Genomic DNA, 484 nt, shown 5'->3' on the forward strand with positions numbered 1-484 from the left:
AATCTTGGCCTGTTAGAGTATCTTGGTTGGGTTGCTATGGGCTGGTACGGCCTACTTGATAGGCAATGTTTCAACTCTTGGAAGCTTTCGTGGTTGCTAAGCACTGTCCATGGCCTTCTTGGTAGAAATGGCTTATGGTGGCCATGGACTTAGCCAAATTTTGAAATCTCCAACCAATCTTGGCCTGTTAGATTATCTTGGTTGGGTTGCTATGGGCTGCTACGGCCTACTTGATAGGCAATGTTTCAACTCTTGGAAGCTTTCGTGGTTGTTTAGAACTGTCCATGGCCTTCTTGATAGAAATGGCTTATGGTGGCCATGGACTTAGCAACATTTTGAGATCCAATCTTGGCCTGTTAGAGTATCTTGGTTGGTTTGCTATGGGCTGGTACGGCCTACTTGATAGGCAATGTTTCAACTCTTGGAAGCTTTCGTGGTTGCTAAGCACTGTCCATGGCCTTCTTGATTGAAATGGCTTATGGTG

The sequence above is a fragment of the Anopheles marshallii genome, assembly GCF_943734725.1.
Source record: "Anopheles marshallii chromosome X unlocalized genomic scaffold, idAnoMarsDA_429_01 X_unloc_235, whole genome shotgun sequence".
Lineage (NCBI taxonomy): Eukaryota > Metazoa > Arthropoda > Insecta > Diptera > Culicidae > Anopheles > Anopheles marshallii.